The sequence below is a fragment of the Thunnus albacares genome, chromosome 15 (assembly GCF_914725855.1).
Source record: "Thunnus albacares chromosome 15, fThuAlb1.1, whole genome shotgun sequence".
NCBI classification, from domain to species: domain Eukaryota; kingdom Metazoa; phylum Chordata; class Actinopteri; order Scombriformes; family Scombridae; genus Thunnus; species Thunnus albacares.
Genome location: NC_058120.1, coordinates 20,126,715 through 20,150,343, shown reverse-complemented (window position 1 = coordinate 20,150,343; position 23,629 = coordinate 20,126,715). Strand labels below are relative to the sequence as shown.

The window sequence follows — 23,629 nt, the reverse complement described above, 5'->3', positions numbered from 1 at the left end:
ACACGACTGGATTTTTACCACTAATAACACCAGGAGGGAAAAAAAGGCATTAAGGAGAGGAAAAAGACTTTAAAAGAAGGACGGTTGCTCAGATACTATCATATCCAACGTGCTGCCGTCAATAAAGCCGATGAAGACTTGTTTGCTATTTCTGTCTGTACAGTCGATAGTTCAGGATATGAGAAAGTGGTAAGTAAAGCTGAGTATTAACACTTCCCACTAAGGCCATGCATGAAAACAATATGTTAATGTTATTAAATGGGAGGTGGACGGCGACAAACAGAACAGGTAATGCAGACAAGAAATTCAACATAAATAGGAAAGATGAATGGAAAATAACCCCGAAAGAGAATGTAATCCTTGTATAATTTGTAGCTAATATACATGGAAATGACTTTTAAGCCTGCTAGGGGTGTTAACGCTTCATGTCCTGACTTTACTCGGTTCAGTACGCTCCCTGACCCAAACAGTTACCGTCAAAATAGTTTAATAATCCACTTATTCCGACATGTGAAGCGATAATTCTACTACTGAGTGTTTATAGTGACTTTACTGTCGCTGCTCTAGAAACAATATCATCCTGTTCTGAATTTATTCTTTAGTAATGAAAAAGAACCAGTAAGTGTATAAACCGGACCAGTAAGAGTATGGATGAGATAAAATCCTAACGATACTCGTCCCTACAGCTCGTTAGTGGCTTCACTCTGACTTTTGAGAGGACGAGCGAATCGCTGTTCAAATCCCTTCACTGTAAGCCTCATTTTACTATTATTATGTTATTTTGTATTTATTATTTTTTTTATGGCGCACGAAGCGATCACCCTCAAACATGTGAAGGTCAGGTCATAGCGCTTTACATATCTGTTTCACCTCTTCATGCTAATATCTGCGTGTACTGTGAAGCATTTTCTTTAACTAAAAGACTAAAAAAAAAAAAATAGTGCAATGTTGTGTTTCATCATTAAAAATTCATTCATATTCATTTCATTCAATGAATGATTAAATTCTGAATACTTTCTTATTGAATTGTTGAAATTCTATTAATCCACTACATGATTAGACACTTTTTCTGATGACAAAATGTGCTGAAATCCTAAAAACAGAAAAAATAAAACAGAAAACACTGAATCTAGTAAAGGATTTCATAGGGAGTGACATGAGTAGCTCACACAAAGCTCAAAGTGAGCTGCTGGTGAACGCATGAAGGAAACATCAAACAAACTCCTTAAGAGGACACTGTCAGGACCTCCTATCAAGTTCAATACAAATGCAGGAAAATACACATGACTAGCAAAACAACTGTAGGCCTAAACATTTATTCACATGAAGCAAAGACATACTGGACATTTCAGTAGGAGATTAAAACTAACGAATCACAGGTGTAATTTATGATTCAGTGTTAGGGAAGGAAAAAGTCAATTATTTTCACATGCCGTTTTATTTCTGCATGTATGTACAGTATGCTACTTTGGAAAACAACGTCAACACAAAGCCTATGCTCGTATTAGAGTAAGCTGCAACTAACGATTATTTTTTTATTTTCAAATATTCACGTTTGAGAAGGCAGAATCAGTTGAGTTTTGGCACAAAAAGCTTTAAGAATGACTTAAAAGATTAATCATTCACCAAAGTAGCTGCTGATCTACTACTTGTTTCAAGCTGTACAGTAGCGAAAAATTGGTTTTATTTGATTAAAATGGAAAATCCTTAAAAACAGATGCCTTACATCCCGGCTACAGGCACTTCTCAGGGTGAATTTCGAGCGCTCTCAGATGTGATGAACATATATTTCACCAGGAATGGACTTGATAGTTTCAAGAGCCAACAAGATGGCTAATAATTATGAGAAAATGACCATCTGTGGTTTCCACTAGCTTCTCTGTGAGTTCATGAGAGCTGGGAGCGGACGGACACAGCAAGCGGAGAGATCAAGTACCTTTTTCTTGATGGGTTTCCACATGACAGGAGTGTTATTACCTGTTTTAGTGAGCTGTCACAGAGATACACTACAGTTACTCTAACAGAAAGTGCTGACTATTTCCAGCCTTAAACTTACAGATGTAAGGATTTAGCACAAAAGGTGGGCAAGGAACAAAAAAAAAACAAACTTCACTTTATGCATTCACCCACAATACCGTGCATCATTACCTCCAATGCTCAACATACCTGTATAAAAACCTTTTACTCTTAAAAGCCTCTTTAAATAAAGTGCACAGTCACACACACACAACTGCATGTGACACTGCACAAACTCCTCAATATCTCCTCAACATTACAAATAGACAAAAAGCCACAAAAAAGCAGCCAAATGTACAGCTCTGCAGAGCTCTAACAGACTGGCAAAAGCTAAAGCTGCTTAACTCTTTCTCCTTTTACTCACTATAGCCTCTATAGCTGATGTTACATCAAGCTCACACTGAAGGGGATTAACTTTTACAACTCTCTTTCTGTGTGTGTGTGTGTGTGTGTGTGTGGTGATGACGGTGGTCCGCACACACAAACCTGACAGGCTCAATCATTAAAAAACTGATCGAACGCAACCCTTTGCGCGGCGCTTGTCTTTACAAGGTTGGTTTCTGTAGCAACATACTCGCTACAGACCTCAAATTAAGTCATTTTTCTCCCTCAATAGCCATTTACTACTTTCATTATCTCCTCAAAAAAAAAAAAAAAAAAAACATTTATCTACACGCTTCCGGCGCTTTGGGAAATTTGACCCAAATCAGTCTCAGCCATTATTTGTAACTGTAAACCACACTGCATATCATCTGCTCTCTTCCCCGGCAGACTGTAGTCTCCTCCATATACATTTACCACCGCAATTTATGATAAGTGTTATGATGGTGTGAGGAGGGAGAGGCGGAGTGAGGAGTCAGGTTTGTCGCTGAAGAATATCGGAGCGGTGTCAAGAGGTGAACGCCGGGCGGATTAGTTGATCCCCGATGGATTTAAATGGATTGTGTTAACTTGAATCTCGGTTGACCTGAGCGGCCTCTGGGATCATCCCGTGACTTGAAAACGAGAGGGTCAATCCTACAAACGGCGGGTCACGGCGACGCTGACTTTACAAATATCTCATACTTGTGGTTTGATTCTTTCTGACTACATGTATGTGTGGAAGTGTTGTTGAATTATTAAAAAAAAAAAACACAATTCTTAAGCAGAGCGTGCATGAAAGCAGATTGTTGCCGTCTGTCAGAACTGACTTCACACTGTTTCCTACGAATGCCAGAAGGGCGAGCCCTCGAAATATACAAGAATGTGTGTAATTGTCTAAACCACCTGGTTAGTTGCCATACACCCCTCCAGACATCTACAGTATGTGTTGTAAAGTACATCAGTGCGGCTCAAAGTAAGATAAATAGCCTGTAATCAAGTCAGGCTGCTTCATGTGCAGTTTCTGAGCTGTGAGCAACTATCACTGCTTATCCTGTGGGTTACATCTCTGCTCTTTTATTACACTTTATGAACTCTTGCTTGCAACACCAATAAGGTTTAGCGCAGAGCTGAAATGATTCGCGGATTAATCGATTAGTGGATTGAGGAAATGTTTTCATTATCTATTCATCTGTGTTCGTCATTAATCAAACTATCTTTGGGTTTTGGGGCTGTTGGACAGACAAAACAAGCAATTTAAAAGACTTGGGCTTAAGGATATTGCAATACACATTTTGTTCTGACATTTAAACAGACCAAATGATTGATGAAGAAAATTATCACCATCACATTAATTGACGATAAACATAACTGTTGATTGAAGCCGTAATTTACTGTAATTATATTATGACTCTTGTGACCGACCATCTGGTGTATCTAAATCCACACTGACACTTTGAGTACAAAATATGTTCTTCAACATAAATCTTCTGTTATATTTGAAGTAAATATGTCACATTTCTCAGATGCAATAGCTTTAGCAATATAATAACTTAGCTAAATGCTAACACGAGAATATGCTCACAATGACGCTGCCAACTTGCTGATGCAGGTTTATCATGGTCACCGTCTTATTTCAACATTTAATAATGAATATTTGCTCATAAAGTGCTGAGCAAAAGTATTAGAAACATTACAGTTTGTACACATAGAGCCACACAGTTAGCATAGCCCAGTTAATAGACCTTTAATCGTTGAATACTCAGCTCTAGTTATGGGCGAGTAATTGTGCGTGTACAGTTAAATGGCTGACTGGCTGCTGTCCATTAATTACATCGAGCAGTCTAAGAAAGATGTGTCTGTGCCAGTGATTGGATTTTAATCAGTCAGGTTCATGTCCACAAAAATCCTGGCAATAAGACAGCAGTTATATCTTCTTCTATGTCTCCCACTAAATAAAAAAACTGGCAACCTCAAAAGAACATCTTTTTCTGACAGCTAAACTCATTTATTAAAGGTTTCATTTAATAAATTGGCTGAGGTCATATTTAGTATGCCTGTAAAAAAAAAATCAGTGAGAAGCTGTTAGCTGCTATACAAATATAATGAAGGGAGAGGCACTCGCAAGAATGGCTTAGCAGTAAACTGACATATGATGCACATCTATAATTAAATATAATAGTATAGTGCCTGCAATCACAAACCACTGGAGGGAAAACTAGTGAATGTGAGGATCTCCTCTCTTCCACAAAAACACTCTGGCGGATGGCCAGCATCCAGTCAGTTTAACTCTAAATAAACTACTCAGTTTTAACATTCAGAGGCTGTAGGGCCGACGAGGGCCGTGCAATGGTATGATTAGTAAAACATGCCAACTTTAAATATTTCAGTCATCCCAGAAGTTTTTTTTTTACTCTTCATACACGGCGCACCGGCTATGTTTTTGCTAAAAGTGCATCTGCCAGGAGCCCTGCTGAATCAGATAGGGTAGTGCTTATTCTACAGGCTGGTATCTTATTGCAACAGACTGGCTGTTTCACAGTTCAGATCTGCAAAATACATCAGACGAGAGGGGGAAAAAGAAAATATCATAAAGAGGGATAGGTAGTGATGGAAAAGTGTGAACATCTTTCAGTTGTGTGCAGCATTATATTTTCACAAACCACTTTTTTTTTTATTACTTAAAAAGGTCAGTATTCACTTTTGAGATACTGCTATTCACTCGTTTAGAAAGTCGGGCAGTAAACACATCCTGCTATTGTGAATAACTATGTTGAGATAACACTGTAAAAACACCGTTAAAGCCTTTACTGTATGTGGTTCACAGCCAAAACCACTTCACCAACAGCCTGACTTGACAGGATTTATCTGTTTATGTGCAGAAAAGGTGCAGCGGTATACAGGAAACGTCTTAATCATACCACACAGTATGACAAGAAACATTAGAGAACTGAGTATTATTTTTCCATGATGATGAATATATAAACTACCTTTACACAAATCCTGGTAGGTGCAAGACAGACGTGACCTTTGTGGTGCACAAATTCAAACCCCAGAGTGACATCAGACAATGCTCGAAATGAATCAAACGACTGAATAGAAACCTTGGTGTAATAATGGTGTTAGACTTACACCAAATGACTGATTTAAGTCATGTATGAAATTGGCGATGCTTTGTCAAACGTGTCACTTTGATTAATGACATTTCAGCAGTGTCTGTCACTCAAAAATGTGTTTTTCCGTCTTCTTGCATGATATGTGACATCACAACTAGTTTAGAAGCCAAATTCTGGTCCAATGTTCAACTTCTATAAGTGTGATGTGTAAAACTTAAAGCCTCACGTACACTGAGAACGGACGTCTCGTTACCTCGTGAGGCGGATTCGCGAGATCACGACGTTACGTGAGAATCCGTCTCGTCAAGCTTCAAGTTAAAGTAAGACAGTGATGGACAGATGGTTCATCCAATCACCTGCCAAGTATTTTATTTATTTATTTATTTATTTTTTTAAAGTGTCTGCTCTTTTTCCAAACAGTTTCCAAGGACGACTTCTCAGATGGTTCTGTGTAACAAACCATCTGTCGCGTCAAGTTAGACATCTTGTGTCCAGCAGTTAAAACTTCTGAAAGGAAATAAATTTACATATTCACGAGGGAGGAAGAGTAGATGTAATTTTAAGAATTTTAACAAGATAATTGGATCTCTTTTGTGTAAAACCAGACACATATCAGACACAAATTATTATTCAGAGTAGAGTACTTTATATACATCTTAAAAACGGGTGTGGAGGGGGTCTTAAAAAGTTGCTCAGAATTTGTTCTGGTGGTATTTTTAATTAAGAAAGTGGACAAATTAAGTTTGAGTTTCTGTTGAGTCTCTCTCTCTCTCTTTCATGCTCGCTCACAGCTGCGCGCTTTCTTTCTCACTCTTTGTTTCTCTAGATATATTTGAAACTAAAGTCACTAATTTTATGCAGGTTGCAAAATGCTTCTTTATGTGTGACGTGAGGAAATAAAGAGAAGCCAAAACATAAAGGTTTTTTAACAAGCATATGCACTTGTAAACAAATGTGTCTTTAACCCCAGCATACACATTGTTACTGTGTCGATCGACACGTCAGTAACTGGGTTACAGTTTGCTTTCCATAAGCTGATTTCTTACTTCATGTGAATGAGAAATCTGGTGTCTGTATAGGGGATTACATCATTTCCCCAGCTAGATTTCTTCTGGAGAATGCCAGTTTCTTGGCCATGTATACGCGTAACCGGGTTTCTAAGAGTTTTTTGTTTTTTTGTGTGTGTGTGCAGCAGGACAAAGACTTCAGATGGAGAAAGCATCAGAGCAAGTGACTAAAAGCAGAGATAATTACGCGTAGCGATGTCTTCTCATATTTAAAACAATTCTATCAAAGGTCTGACTAAACACAACTAACACAACTTAGCCTGTTGAGGCCCAAACGTGTCAAACATTTGACTATTTGTTAAATTAAGACACTTTCACGTTGTCAGGAAGAGCTGTATTCTTGTCTTTTTGTCTGCTTGTCCTCTCACTGCACCATCAGTCTACTCCAGCACATATATACAGTACAAACACACACACACACCAAAAAAAGTCAAGACAGTAGTGTCTTCCATCACTAATACAGTGAAAATAAGATAAGAAGGCTAGGGGAAGGGGAGAAATCTGATTATTGACCTTTCTGCATGTATTACAGAAACCAGTTTACTGCTGTGCATGTGAACGTGTTCTCTGATCACCTTAATAACCTGTTCTCTTGAATAAATGTAAACACGCAGACTGTATAAACCGCATTTGAGAAACGCCTTCAGACAGTCTGTATCGGCATTAGAGAGCAGACTGAGGCAGCCGGGGGAATAAATATCAAGACAGATGCAAACAAAACAGACAGACACACCAAAAAAAAAAAAAAAAACCCCAAATAGGAACAGAAACAGAAAACTTCACATGCTGCACCAATAACCAACTAAAAACAGGAAGTTTGGACGTCCTTGTGACTCAGCAGTCCAAAAACATGCATCACATACAAGTAGGGATGCAACAATTATAGATTTTAATCTGTATGATTATTATGATTACGACTACAGTCTGACGGGGGAAAAAATATCATGGTTTCACAATTATTATGCATTAATTTATTTCACAATACTAGGAATGGATAAACAAACATGAGGTTGTTTGTTTTAAAGAGGGAGGATCAGATACACTTTGCCAAGGATTCTGCAACAGTGGGTTGAAGTGCAGCAGTATCAGAGGTAGTCTCAGGCTAACAGTGAATAAGAAAAATGAAAATAAATAATCCATGCCAAGATGAAATTCGACTGGACTCTGCAGTCTTTAGTTGATTTCTAATATTTAAAAGATACTATTATTATTATTATTATTAATATAAGATTAAGATGAACTTTATTGATCCTCAAGGGGAAATATTACTAATGTAGGTTTTTACACATCAATTGCCTATTTTTAACTCATTTTTAATAATCTATTTTAATAATTAATCTAATTTTACATATGACCCGAGAAAATCCTGTCTATTATTGTTTTTTTTGTTGCAGTCCTAGTAAAAATGAAAGAAACTGAGAACATCTGTCTTCTTCAAGGGTTATTAATCGCTGAAATGCAATTCATTAGATCCCATGTATAGTGCTGCAAAGTCTACAAAATCCTAGTGTTAAGTTGGTCTCTTACATCATATCATACCTAGTGTTTAGTCGACACAGATGGGAGGAAGCGACAGGATGTAAAACGTTGCACTGAAGCCCTTGAGAGGATAACATGCTGTTTTGGTGAGCGTTCATTTATAAACAGTGAAATGCTCCTTTTCCTGCTTTTGCTGCTGTTGGTTTACTCTGCACTGACTCACTGCTACTGTGTTGATTGTGAGTGACACTTATATATTTAATTCCCTACCAACTTTCATTAAGTAACTTGTCACTTAAGTCATGTTGTTTTTAGTGTATTACCTTCACTTGAGTTTGTATAGCTGGATGTTGATCTCAAAGATGTGGCATTAAGTTTAATCCTTAAGCATCGAATTTTCTTCTTAAAGTTTTACAAATTGCACATCCGTCTTCTTCAACAACCCCCTGGCTGCTCTTTATGTATCCAAAATACTCCCACGCTCATTATTTAAGGTGTTTTGGAGGATACAACGTTTCAATTTTGGGCCATTACCAGAACACTTCTCATCTCCTTTAGCTAAAGTAGCCTCCGTAAACATAAATAAGGGGATTTTCTCTTGTGAGCGTGTGTAACTTTATGTACCTGAACTTGTTGCAGCACGGCGTTTTAAGCTGGTGCACCAGCTTTGTTTCCGCCTGTAGTCTGTCTTTTTTTTGACACAATTGTTCATAGCAAAATAACAGACCATTATGTCCCCTTTTTGAGAGTGACAACAGAAACGCTCGTTGTAGCTGATCTTTTTAAAGCGCGGTTAAATATCGCTGCATCCCTACATACGAGCGATGCCTTCACTTGATTTGCATTTCTTAACCTGTGCTGCATAACATCTCCTGTCCTCTCTCTCTCTCACACACAGGGGCTCTTTGTGGTTACACTGTGTGGCATTTTTTAAAAAGAAATGAAGTCTTATCAAGGCACGGAAAGAGTAGAGCAGAGCGGAGCGGCCCTCCAGTTCAGGTCCCGATGATGCATTCAATCTAACACCTGCCAGCTCGAATTAAAATGGAAATAAAGTGATGTAAGCGGCAACGCAACCAAAGATGAAAAATAATTTAAATGAATGTCCTTCACTTCTGCCCGATTCAGACACGCCTAGTTAAAATTGATAAAAGGCAGAAATGGTGACGGGTGAATAATTATATTCGCTATTGCTTAATCTTCCATGCAGCTCAAAAAAAAAAAAAAAAAAAGTGTTCAATAGTGCTTCAATAAATTGGAGTCTCCACGTTTAAGACAGTATACTCTGCAAAAATACATCATCCTGCTGTCCCCGATTCATTTTCTCTCCTCATCGCTGGTGGATATGTAACACTGAATTTGTTAATGGCTAGAAAGGAAGTGGAGGATGTGTCATTACTGATCCTGAGGTGTTTGAGCAACTGAGAGGGGGAAAAAATAACGATGTACATGTTTGTTTGACCGCTAATAAACTTGTGGAGATATTTTTGGACCCACCCTAAGAAGACTTTAGGGAAAAAATGTTTCTGAAAGGGTACGATCCTTTTTAAAGTAGTATTTGTTTACTCTGGACTGTGTGAGGACTAGAATCTAAGCGATCAGTTGATAAATAGAAAATCACGTGGTAATTATTCTGATAACTGAACCCATTTTTGGAGCAGAAATGCAAAAAAAACTCATTGGTTCCAACTTCTTCAATGTGAATGTTTTCAGATATTTGTTTGTTTGTTTTATGATAGTAAATTGTTGCTCATTATAGCTATCAGTTAAACTGCTATTTGACCATCATCATCATTATCATCATCATGTCCGTTTGATCTCACATCACAAGTTGAAGTGTGAGAAAATGTTTCCGACCTGATTATTTTTCTTCCTTCTAATGAGTGTGAGATTTACATTTATATGTCCGAAGCAACATACAAATGAGGTACAATCCAAGCTAGAGTAGATCAAGGAGAAGCTTTCTAGAAAAGTGCCTCAGCGGTCGGATGCACCTGACAAGTGCCACGAGGCTTTCAGGTGCATGAAGTAATATATAAGTGCCTGGCTGAAGTTTTTCCTTTTTGAGAGAGAGAGAGAGAGGGCAAGAGAAGGACTGGGACTTCTGATCTAATTTGAAACAAATAGCAGCAATGTCAACAAAAAAAAACAACACTACGACAAAGAAAGAGTCTTTAAATATCAGCGAGCTCTCAAACCTATCCGGACTGAAACCCAACCAGAGCCTGACTAGTGCGCTTGAACCACAATCGGTCCCTCTGGGGCCGTAGCTACGAGCTGAGCCACCAAGACAATAATTGCACTTTATCATGCTGCCAGCCTCCATACATATCGAGACCAAAGAGCTATGGCCTTATATGTAATGTGGAACAGCCTTGAGGCCAACTGTGGCCGTCTGGTTTAACCAGATTATGATTATGTCACACGGGAGATTACCCATCCAACACAGAAAGTCTCAGTCATGTTCCTGCACACACACACACACACATACACACGCACAGGCACACGCGCACACACACACACACGCATGCACAGCCATCTGTTACTGCCACAAACTACTGTACGCTTGTTCTCTGCAGCGCACAAAGCCTGATCTTAGCAAAGAGAGGAGAGGAGGGGAGTGGAAGGATGCTGTGTGAACTACACTAACTGATAAGATCTCTGCTGAAAAATAGATTTTTTCCCCCCCCCAATCTCTTGAGAGCCACCTCTGTGAATAAAGGATAAATAGTTCATGGAAGGAAAAAAAAGGGCAAGGCTATTGAACGGTAAAAAAAAAATAAGACAAGGCAATGTTTCTCCCCCTGTGTGTGTGTGTGTGTGTGTGTGTGTGTGTGCAATGGCTGCCTGCTTGGCTGCAGCTGACGCAAAATGGAGCCCCGAGAATGAGGAGAGGTGGGGGGGGGGGGGGGGAGTGAGGGGGCAAATTTGGGGGGGGGAGGGTGGGGGGGTGGTGGTGACAGCAGCTCACAGGGGGAGAGCAGCAGGGGAGGGAGTGTGGAATAGAAAAAGAAAAGAGACTCATTTGTTCTTCTCTCATCTGTCTGGGCTCCGTCTCTCACCTTGGCCCAGATTTTCAGTCTGCCTCAGATTCACTTGTAATAAAGGGGGAAGAGAGAGCGAAGACGGGGCAGGACACACACACACACACACACACACACACACACACACACACTCTCTCATAAACACACACACACACACTGACACACTCGCCTTGCGGAGGCCATTATTTCTCACACCCATTATTACCTCCTAATGATCTAGCGGCACGTTGAAGATTTCACAGGAGCGGAAGAAGCCTGCTAATCTGAGCTGGCAGATGTCAAAGCAAAAAAAAAAAAAAAGAAAAGAAAGAAAGAGAAAAAATACTGTTATGTAGCAATAATGTACGGGCCCAACTATGAGCTGTGGGTGAGGGAATCAGAAGAAGAGGCTGGTGAGCTTTGACTGAAGCAGATGGCCGATTTAAAACTCCGCTTCAAGGAGGTAGTGTATGCAAATCCCAGCCAGGTGTCTGACACAAACAGAAAAGACAAAGAAAAAGGAGAAAAAAGAGATGCTGCATTCATAGTGAGTGGTATATTCAGTAATGTTTTGAGAGGATCCTATCCTGCAGAGGGATGCACAAAAGGCTTTATCTACTAGGGGGCTAAATTACCATTTTAGACAACAAAGAGATTGCTACTACAGAGCGGTGAGACAAATTTAATCAAGCAATTAGGCAAATTAAACATGCATATCTCGATGGGACATCAAACTATCAGATTAGAGCTGGAATGATTGGTCAATTAGTTGATGGCTAACTATTCTGATGAATAATCATTTTACTAATTTTTAAGTGAAAATGCCAAATATTTCTCCTTTGTCATACATGATAGTAAACTGAATGTCTTTGGATTTTGGACTGTTGGTCGGACAAAACAAGACATCCGAATACTCCACCACTCCATCATAGACAAAATGATTAAATCGTGAAAAAAAAAAGGAAATCAGCAGACTAACTGATAATGAATACAATCGTTTGTTGCAGCGCTATACCAATTAAAGGCCGAAGGTTTGTGAAAGTTACAAAGTCTTGGCATTCATGACTTTCTGCCAAACAAATAGCTGTAAATGTGAAAAGCTTGTCATTACTTTTGACAATCTCACAACGCGACATAATAGCGATAGAGAATGACGAGATAATGGAAATAATTGCTACTGCACAGTCGGGGGAATCTCTTGTCTCCCTATTAAAACAGTTTTCCTCATAGGATCGTTGGCAGTTTGTGGTGGTTTCTCGGCCGGGCTGGGCTACGAGTGCAGAGCCAGAATAGGGGCAAACGCTCTGTTAATTCAATTCAATGAATTCCAAGTGGCGAATTAACATTCATTGCAGGGGACGTGCAGGTAAATTCTGACTGTTGAACACGGCTGTGAATCACAGGTGCTGCAAGTTACAATATGGTGCTATTATAATACAGAACATATTGTATAGTGGTTGTATGACAATTAGCTGCACTGCATTACCCAACCTGCATAACTGGTGACCTTATAAGCAGATTGGCTATGAGCAATGATGTGACCGATCCAGTTTCTTTGTCAATGATGTTATAAGACTCAGTGTTTCCACTTTTACGTTATATAAAACTATTTTAGCGACTATCACAAAATGAGGTGTACAGATTTGTGGAATCAGATCGGGAAAGAAAAGGCTGACGGAGCTAAAAGTTTCCACCTGTTGCTAGTTTTTGTATAAAGCTACCCTGATCTAAAAATGTCATTAGCTTAACGGAGCGTTTTAGTGTCTTTCAGCTCATGGTTTTGGTTTTTCAGCCCATAACTTCATCTGTGTTGTTTCCTATCACATCCCTGCATCCCTATCTGAAATGATCATGAATTAATCATATATTATTTCTGTATTTACTCTGTCCATTACAAATGATTCTCCATCTCACATAAGTGCCTTTACAACTTACAGTAAGTGTGTGATGCAGCGCAAAGACTCTCCGCCTCGATTTCATACGTACAAAAACATGCAGGCTACACGTACCATCAGTCCGATGTAAAAATCACCATAAACTGCCTGGAATATTTAGAGTTTTCCACTTAAAAATATTTGCAAATGTCCTTTCATTCCTTTCACATTATGGCTGGGTGCTGTTGGAGTCAGCCACTGTGAACAGTGTTCAAACAACGTTAGTTTTAAACCTCGAATACAACTGTCAACAGTTTGTGGGTTTTGTTTAATACAGTGTTTGACTGTGTGGTTTACAAGTGGATAATGCTGTTAAGATAATACGCAGCCAAGCAGGGAATAAGAAAGGAGGTTTACGGGGCAAAATAATCTGCTGGAGTCAGACACTGCGGCCAGAGAAGCCCCTTAATCCCCATCACACAGGACGAAACAGCAGATGGGGTCTGAGCAATACAAACACAAACTACTGTCGGTGAACAAAAAGCAAAAGCACCCCTGCATTTCTTATTAGGAAATCAAGCCTGTCACATCTCCACTTGTGGGAGATCTCAGTGGGATTCATCAAAAATTAATGGATAAAATTATTGTGTCCCAGCATCAAACTATCCAGCCATGAATCAAATGCAGTTTCCTTAATATGTTCTAAAATACAATTCGAGACCTCGACTTTTTATCATCAATCTTGTTCGCGGAGACCGTTTCTGGAAGATATCGATTTCTTCTGTACGCAGTAAAAACTTCTTCATGTTGTTTGTTTCCATTGCCAATAAAAAAATTGGCAAATTTACAGTTTCCAGACCTGTCAGGAAATCTATCTAGTAGCTCGCTTTGCTGAAATTTCTGTCCGTTTTGTGACCACTTCATCTCCACTCTGTACAGCCGGAGAATTGACTTGGAACAGGCCAGTGAATCAATATTAAGTAAGAGCGTGCACAAATAGCACTGACCGCTGAGACACACACACACACACACACACACACTGCCAAAGCCGATGCTGAAGAGGTGGTATTTGCTGTTGTTTGAAGCTGGTAGTTAACCTTGCCCGTATAAATGACACCTAGAGGATTTGCGGGTCTGGTCTGGTGCCAAATTTAGATTAGGAGTCCGGTCCTTCCCGAGCTAGAGGCGAGAATATACTTATTTCCCCAAACACCAACCCTTGGGGACTCAATAAGCATGGATGTCAATTGCCTTTGAAACTGGAGGCAACAAAGTGATCAATAATGTATCATAAGCCCCCCCCCCCCCCCCATTCATAAACTAAGGACTGCACCTCTGGAGGGGATATGAGATATGATCCACATCTTTCAATCACCATGTATGCAAAACTAGAACTTTCACGACCATACCGCTGGCCGATGCGCCAAAAAGACATTCTTTCCACCGAAGAACAAGGAAACTGACAAATGTAAAATATGCAACTACAGATACATAACAGTACCAGTATTTTTCTTTAACATGTGTAGACCTTTGGGGGAAAATATTTCTTGCATGTTGTCAGGTAACTATCTACCTTATAAAAAAACGTGAATGTACAGAGACCTGCATCTGCTACAGCACACAAAGACTCAGTATTCATACAACCTTAAACTCTCCTCTGCATTCAATGTGAGTGAAGTGCTGGTGGCAGTCTTTTCTTTGAGCCGTCTGTCTGAGGCTTTAATAAGGTGTTCCAGTCTACAAAGCTCCATTTTACAGCGCTGATGTAAAAATGAACTGCTGTCAGTCCAAACACAGGTGGGAGCAACGTTTCCTAATCAACGTGGCTCGTTTTGGAAATCGTTCTCATCTAATATATGAGCTGTTCAGTGTATCCACACCATCTGTATTCATGTTGAAAACTAACATTACATTCCTGATAATAGCAATGACTTAATTCCTTCATATCATCTGTACTGTGAAGCAACATACCACTGCTTTGGCATGTCAACTCAATGTTTTTCCAAGTGATGAAAATAACAATACAGTAATTTTCACCCATAATGCTGCTGTGAGTGTCTATGGTTACACTTAAGATTGAGCAAGGTGAAGAGACAACAACAAATTAACACTTAAATGATGTTAACACAAGTCAGAATTAAGTGTGATTACCGCTCGCTTATTTTCGGGGTTTCCATGGATTTACATCTCATTGTTGAAGCTTGACTGTTACTGAATTCATAATGTGTGCTGAAATTAGATCATATCAAATGCCGACACAAACCGCTGTCTGGCTGAGATTTACAACTCACCATGGCAAGTGTGCACGGGGGTGGGGGGTGGGGGGGGGTGGGGGGAGTCCTTTTCTTTGGCAGACATAGCAACACTGTAACATAAACATACTACATTAAATGTTAATGGGGATTCACACCGGAGGCGAGACGTGAGCGGCTTGTAAGCACATTCCGATCTGTTCAGTCTATTGAGAGACTCCTGACCGATGGCCCGGCTAACCCGCCTTCAACCAGGAGGCTGACTGACAGCAGAAATTTACTGAACCAAAATAGTTTTCATGTCGGCTGCATGGGAAGAAATCAACAGTGTTTGTATTTGTTGATTTATTTCCCCAGCGTAGCCAGTGAGGGGAATCTGCCTGTAGTGAAAGGCGAGCTCACAGACAGATTGGGATCCATCAATGTTAATAAGTTGTGAAACACATATACAGCAGGATATTTGTGCGATTTAAACCAGTGGTTCTCAAAGTGGCAGGGTTCCTTGAGGAGGGTCCAGGGGGTCCCCGGCAAAAAGGGGAATAATTTATTTCCACTATAATTCCATCTATACGTAACACAATGACAGAATGTATGACGATTTTGGTCATGGGTTGCATACACTCTCTGTAATAAAACATCTAAAAGCTGAAAATCTTATCAGATGAGGGACTGTGGAACAAAATCTTATCAAAGATCTGTGGTCTAATTTGTGTCAGTTCAGGGGTCGTTGATGTGAAAAAGTTTGAGAACCACTGATTTAAAACAGCTGTCTGTGCAGATTACACGTCATTAAATGTGACAGAAATAGACTTGGGCTTAAAAAACACAGGGGGTTTCTGTGAGACGCGTGTCACTCACACATGTCTCGGAGTCATTGTGGTATTAATACATTTAATAAAATAGAAGCGTATCTGATCTGTGAGATGCGCGAGTGACGGATGTCAAAAACACTTCTAAAAACACTTTCTATGTGAATTGGTTGTTAGATTCCAGCATTTAAAATGAACAGTAAACGCTGCGAAATATACATGGGTGTCAAAAATAAAATGTGATGAAGAGTTTAAATCATTTCTGTGTTAACTTGTCAGTGGTAATTTATTGTAGTAGCTGGTTTTAATGGGCCACATGCCACAGCTGGTTTAAACTCTTAATCGTATTGTATTAGCATTTGTTCCACATATAAAACCTTCACAATCGATCTAACTAGTAACTACAGCTGCCAAATAAATGGACTTGAGTAAAAACTCTAAATTGTCCTGTTGAAATGTAGTGAAGTGCACATTTTCACACAAGTGTAAATACTCAGAGTGCCAGAGCATCAAAAATATTAAGCACTTCAGTAAATGTTCTTTGTTGCTATCCACCTCTGTTCAACATGATCAGTGTAAAGCTACCTAACTGCAGACCTTAAGGCCAGAAAAGTCAGATTAACTTCACTTGGAAGCTTTGTTTAAAAAAAAACGCAGGCTTGTGTTAAGTCTGTTTCAGTATATTCTGCATGTAGTGAAGCTCAGATCCAGTTAGGCTCTAAGTTATTCATAATACAGGTAGTGGGTTGAAAGAGAAAAGAGCCGTCTTGACTTTGGAAAGTAAAGCCTTGTATTGTTTTCCCACTCTCGACTCTTTAGAAAACTATATAACCACTGCCAGCCAGCAGACTTGGCTGCATCAGCAAGCACACTTGTGCGTCAGCTGCAGGTAAAGGCAGCTCGCTCAGCCTAGCAACCGCTGAGCCATGAAGGAATACCAGGGAGAGATCACAAAACCTGCAAAACACACATACACTCATGTGACATGACGCACCTCGTCTCATTACTGTTCAACCTGACAGCTGAGTAGTAATACTTTAACAAAGAAACTCAGCCTCTTTTATGACACTGAAGATCGAATCAGCTGTCATGACGTTATCTGACCTATCATTATATCATCACTGTTATCTGACAATATGCAATTTTCCTTTCCAAATCAGCCTGGCGACTTAAACATTCTCAGTTTAGCCCGGGGCACAAACTTAGCACCAGCCAACTGCTGGTAAAATATGCAAGTGGCTGGTAGATTTGCTTCACTCACCAGCCAAAAACACAATGGTAATCTAATGAGTGGCTGGTAAAATCTGAACGTTCACTAGCCATTTTGTTAGCCGGTGGACAAAACAGTTGATTTTGCACCCCGTCCTGGCCATGCTGATAATGGCTGTGAAGCAAAGCTAGCATGTACTAGCACAAATTCCACACAAATCTGTGTTATTGATATGTTTGTAGATCTCCACAGGGAGAAATTTACAAGCCAGTACACAAGCTGTGGTCACCAGCTGCTTCTGTAACCTTGTTTTTCCTCTTTGCTTTCAGTTAAAAGGAAAAATCTATGTTTACCAAATATTTCAAGGTTTGTTTTATATGCTTCCAGTCTAAACGTGAGCACAAAAAGCCTGACCTGAGCAGATAATTGATAATAACTTGTATATATTGTTTCATATGCGGCTCACTTGTAGCGTATGGGCTCTGATTTGTCTACAGCTCTGTGAATACTGAATTTACATTGGAACAATTTATGGTATTCTATTATAATATTTAAAACACTGACAACGGTGCTATATATCATTGCCCCTGAATGCACCCTTCTCATTGTTAATGCTATTAACTCCTTGGCCAGCAGCTCTTCACACTTTGGCATCTCGCCACAGTTGATCGTAATAAGCTGTGCAGGACATTTTTGAACGATCAATATTTAGCTTAATGGTGCCTGAGTTCTCTGTGTTAAGTGTCATGACACTAAATAGGTCAGAACCAATAAGTTACATCGCTCTAATGTCTGTGTAATGAGGCTGCAGCGACATAATGTTGTGCATGTGTGGCCAATGAATCTACATATTATACTGAGAAAATAACCCTGAAAACATGGATAAAACTCAGTAAAGTTGTCATTTTCAAGCATTTGTAGTTGTTTTTCTTACAAGTATCGGTCAGGATCCACTGGCTTAAACGTATGAAAGTAGAAGAAAACGTTCAATTTCGACATGAACCTGTAATTAAGTCAACAAATTCAGTTTAGTTTTCTTCTTCCTGGCTTGGTTTGACCTGACCGGCCCAGTAAGCGACAGTCAACAGCAATGCAGCCAATTACTCAACAGGAAGCCACATCACAAGGATATCCTTGCAGCCATGGGTGACAAAAGTATTTTAGAAATCATAACAAAAGATCTGTTTGCATACTGACATGACCGGAATTCAGGGCTTTCTTTAAACAATGAAATAACAGCAGCGGCGATACATCATCCTACTCAACCGTACGTAAAAAAACAAACAAAACGATGAGTGCATGGTTCTTGTGTAATCGTAGCAGATTATATGCAGTAGATGTCGTTAGTAATACACTTTTTTCAAAGCTGACAGCACCATCATACCAAGTAATTTGGGGGAAACTACTAGGATAACTGGTATGTCGAATGCTGCCTTATTCTATTATTTTAATGAATGCAATTAAAGAGAAAACTGTAATTAGGGTTGATTAAATAGTGCTTAATTCTTAACACTGGGCTTCATTAAGTTAGTTTCATTGCTTAAAGATGTGTTATATGATTAATATATTATTAGACAGAGAGATAAATAGACTAATGAGGGCAGACGGCAGTAATATCAGGTTTCTATCTGATACCTCTTCCTCCAACGAAGGCTGGACAAATATGAGGAGCAGTTATTGTTCTTCTTATAGCCAACATCTTGAATCAAGGTCACCGTGCAATGAGCTCTGACAAATGTCAAAGCCATTACATAATCTCCTGAGCTGTGTCATTATAAGCATATGGCTCTAACAAAAAGCACACTGCCATCGAGCTGTGACTGCCTCTGGCTCGGAAACTATCAAGTGGCACAATTTATAAATCTGCTCGTTCCAATTTGATACTACGCCTAAAACAATATCCTCTTTAATACCTTTATGTTTAAAAGGCTCAATTACTAAAGTAAAAGGAAATAAAAGATGTGCCGTTTGCTTTTTTTTTTTTTAAACAGTGTCAAACCAATTCTCCTGTAAACAAATACCCATATTTGCAACAAATTACATTATGTGTGTATACTACTAATAAGCTGCAATATGTGGTTCTCAGGCTTGTATTACTATGCTCACTAGGCTACTATTGGAAGAGCCAGGGCAAAGAGCCAAGCGACTCAAGGGATAGAGGAAGGAGGAGGGATCATTCACCATTTCTGTTAACCCTTAATGTTATCTAAAAGATTTAAAACAATGACATGAAACCTAAAGCTTGTCACTGTATAAAAAATGTGCAAGAAATGCCACTTAATGGTTGGCTTTCATACTGTTTTATTCCCAAAACCCAAGGCAGGGACAGACTGGTACATAACCGGATATTCATCACAGTATTCCTCAAACAGAAATAAAAACTGTGTGGGAATTCAAAGACTCAGTGAGATAAAAAATCATTTAACAGTATTTCGTTCATAGAGGGTTTCTTTACTACAAGCCAAAAAACACAGCTGTTTCTAAAGCATTTCTGTGGTGTGGGGCATCAGAGCTACTGCATACTTCTCCTATTAACATGGATGTATCTGAACCAATTGATTTGAGAGCCCATTAAACTGTGTGTCTTAATGGTGGATGCCTGCAATACAACTGTAATTATGTTTTTAAAGTGAGTCCAAGCAACAGACAGCTGTCTATACGGGTTCCATGCTAAATAAGTAAACAACGTCTGCAATGCAACCCGACTACTATGAGCACTAGCTTAAAAACATGAGGCTTTATGAGTCTTCACATGGAAGAGGAGCAAAGGTCACAGTATGTGTGTTTATATGTCTAGTGTGTGTAGATATTATCAGTTAATTATTGTTTACTACAGGTGGAGAATCTGACGTTTCCAAAATGTTGTAAATTACAGCATCACGTTCATCATCTAATGTCTGATTAGATTAGGAACAAATTTTTCTACACTGATCTTTATGAATACACTACTCCAGCAGGGTTTTTCAACAAATTCACACTTTAAACTGTGTTTTCACGCTGCATTTTGATAGGAATATGTAATATATACAAAAATACTAATGTTCTGACAACAGCTGAAAGTGTTGATATCAGCCGGCTCGAGCTTGGCATTTGATTAGTGATGAGTGTTTCACGGAAATTACATTATTTTTTTAATAGTTTCCTTATTGTAGTCTTTTTTGTACAATCTTATTAATAAAGTTTCATTTACAGTACATTTTAGGGAAAGGACAAATCTTTTTGGTCGCGCAATCCCAAATTAATTTAATGTACTGGGAAAACTGGTTCACATTTAGCATAGTGTACAACAGATCCATTGGCAATACAGCAGGGCCTGTTGAAATACTCAAGTCCAATAGCTGTTGCCCTGCTGGACTTGACTGACTGTAGCAGGAAGGGAAAAATATATAATTACACATCCACTTCCAGTTTATATCTGGACTGAAGCCACTTCAGTTAGCTGTAATCAGATGAGGTGTTTCAATATAAGAAATAGTATATTCATCTCGAGGGAATATAGAGCATAATTTGTAAGTTTTTGCACCTCCTAAATAGACTTTTCCAAATGTCAAAACCAAACATAATATATTTTACAGGTCCTCTAAAGCAACTATTCCCTCACATAGAGATATGGACATGCTACAGTATACACTTGCTTTTAGATTATGCTTATAAATTTAAAATATACTCAAAAAAATCCACCAAAACATTATTAACTTTAATATTTTAGGCATCCATTTATTCAAAAAATATGTCAACAGCAGGAAGAAAACCATTTCCAAACTATCTACATGTGGTTTTCAACGCCATATGCAAAACACAAGTCTACCGAAATGTAATGTGTATTGATTAACTTGTTCTGCAGGATAAATTAAGTGTGATTTGTGCATTATGGGGTGGAAACACTTGAGTGATAAGACAAGTTTGGCAGGCAAGCGGGTCTGCAGATAGCAATCCAAGACAGCCTGTATGAAGCATCACATGGCTGACAGTAAACAAAGCAGTTATGCAACAATGTGAGGTTCATGCACACTGCCGGGAGCCACTCTGACCCACTATCAACAATCCCCAAACAGTGTGGAAAGGGGAGGGGACGGCCAGGACTGGAGCCCGTATGAACCTGTAGGGCTGACTGGTGGAGCCCATCCCCCTTAATGTGACTCATGTTTCCCCGCTCAGTGTTGCCTGCTTCCCGCACAGAAGGGGGCGGGAAGGGGAGAGAAGCGCCATAATAACATTGTTAAACATGCACGAGTCCAAAAAGCAAACACTATATTGTTTTTTTAAAAAAAAGGAAAAAAGCATTCACGTGCTGTCATTCATGAAACATGCAACCTGTTTATTGTCCGTGTAAAAAGTCAGCACCACTCTGAAAACTTGAAGGCACATAGGAGAGAGAGAGAGAGAGAGGGAGAGAGATGGGATGCTGGTGTTGACAGGAAAAAAGTAGCAACTCAGAACACATATTGAACATCTCTGAGAGTGCACAAAAGCAAAACTGCCGTGGGTTGATGGCAGAGAGGGAAAAAAAATGTACAACAACGTGGCGTTTGCGTGGTTGACGAACCTAACCGCACAGAAAGCACCGTACGGCAGGAGGGCAATACTGTACAATCATAACACGGCTGTGCAAATGAGAGAAGGTGATGCTCTGATTCCTGCCTTGCAAAGAGCAAGAAAACACGTCACACCGCATGGCTCTTTATTTGTTGACAAGCCAAACTCCAGCGCCGGTTGGAAATTGGTGGCGAACAGGCCACCGCTGCGGCAACCACTTGCCCTTCTTGCAAGTTGTCTTGCCGAAATTTTGGGGGGCTAGCTCGCAAGCTAATGGCTCTGCTAGGCTATAATGTAACTGAGGAAGAGAGAGAAAGCACATTCACCTCCGTTAGCCGCTAGCGCCCATCCCCCAACCAACCAGTCTTCCCTGTCTGTGTCCACCATCTTTAATCTGTGCTCCGTCTCCCTTCCCACCGCACAAAACACGACAAAAACACAAGACACTCACCTTTCACGACCATCCCCGAATCGATTACCGCCTTCCGAAATAATAAATCGATTTTCGTTATAATATCGTGGGTATTTTAATATTGAAAATTGGCCGTGCGAGCGGAACCGCGCCTTGAGAGAAGAGCAGCAATCCTAAACCGCCATCTGGTGGTATTTTCCTCTCTGTGATGCAGCGGGAGCGGCGCAGCCTCAGACCGAGACACAGCTGCCCCCTGGCGGACACAGCGGGCCGCGGCGGACGCGCGCCTCAGGGGGTGCGAGCACGGGGAGGGGGAGGGACCCGCAAAAGACCCCGCCAGCACAACACTGGCGGGGACGCGCACACGAGCACAGAGACTCCCCCTATTTCTCTTTCAGGTCAATTAAAATTTAGATAAGACTGTTAAAAAAAAAATACGACGATTCAAAGCACTTTATAGGGTTCAAATTCATAAAAACAACAAATAAATACGTACTGATTTCCTTTTGGAATATTATAAACACTACAGCTATACACTTAAGTATAATATTACATAAATGCAACTACTATGATTTAAAATAAATCTCAAAATCCTAAAATAATACCATAGTGGAATAAAATATACATATATATATATATCATACATATATATATCACCTATATGGGCATGCAAATAATTATTTTCTTTATTGATCAATCATTTAGTCTGTGAAATGTCAAAACGTAATGCAAAATGCATGTCACATTTTCCCAGAGCACTAAGCAATGTCTCTAAATGTCATGTTTTGTCCAACCAACACTCCAACATCCAAAGAGATTTCATTTACTGTCATAAAAGACAAAGAAAAGCAGCAAAACCACATGTTGGAGAAGCTGGAACCAGCAAATGTTGGGCATTTTTGCTTGAAAAATGACTAAAATAATGAATCAATTATAAAAAATAGTTGCAGATTAATGTTCTCTTGATTGTGTCCCTTAATTGATTGATGGGCTAATTATTGCAGTTCCTATAAAGTCACTGAAGAGCACATTTCTGCAATCTGGATTTGAGTGAAGAATCAAAAAGTCAAGGTTACACTGCTCGTAAAATAGCCCCTGAGTGCATTAACGACCTTTGACCTGGGGTTGTATTTGATCATTTCTCTCTCTCTCCTCTCTACCTGAGATACAGAGAGAAAAAGAAAGAGTCAGCATGTGAATCTGGCCAAACTCCTATCCCATTTGTCTCCATGAGGGTCCTAGGGCTGGAATTGGACATACATAAATTCAATTACAGAGCCTGGATCTACTCGCATTACTCACTCCCGCTCACTATGGCCTGATAATACCAGGAGGAGAGAGATGGAGACTGACAGGGGAAGCAGTGGCTTCAGTTAATTATGTTAGTCCCACTTGAGAGTATTTAAGTAGATATCAAACACTTGCAATAGGTCGTGTGTGTTTCTGAGTGCATTCAATGCATCTCTGCTGCATGA

At 39.6% G+C, this 23,629-nt stretch overlaps 1 protein-coding gene across 1 annotated transcript in view; it reads right to left on the bottom strand.

The window, feature by feature from the left end:
- The window catches only part of stag1a (stromal antigen 1a), a 47,607-nt gene extending 25,225 nt beyond the window's left edge, over positions 1-22,382 (bottom strand). The window contains exon 1 of the mRNA XM_044374880.1: positions 22,194-22,382. The gene's annotated coding sequence lies outside the window, so the exon portion shown is untranslated. The remainder of the gene's footprint in view (positions 1-22,193) is intronic.
- Between the last annotated feature and the right edge of the window lie 1,247 nt (positions 22,383-23,629).